This window comes from Pteropus medius, unplaced genomic scaffold (genome assembly GCF_902729225.1).
Source record: "Pteropus medius unplaced genomic scaffold, Ma_sr-lr_union100, whole genome shotgun sequence".
NCBI classification, from domain to species: domain Eukaryota; kingdom Metazoa; phylum Chordata; class Mammalia; order Chiroptera; family Pteropodidae; genus Pteropus; species Pteropus medius.
In genome coordinates this window covers 3,591,004-3,591,230 of record NW_024352149.1, presented here as the reverse complement: position 1 = coordinate 3,591,230, position 227 = coordinate 3,591,004, and positions in this window count along the sequence as shown.

Genomic DNA, 227 nt, shown 5'->3' with positions numbered 1-227 from the left:
TGTCATCAATCGAAAGGGTATTTAAGGGGTCACAGCAAAAATAACTTGAAATGACCTGAATTCTTTCAGCTCATATCTAATAGAAACTCGATAGAGGTTTTCCTGAATTTGACAATCATTTTAAAAATTTACATATTATCAAAAGGAGTTGTAAAGCTGAAAGAAACTTGTCTAAACTTTAAATAAAGATAATAATATACTAAAATTCAATCTACCATGCTAGAATG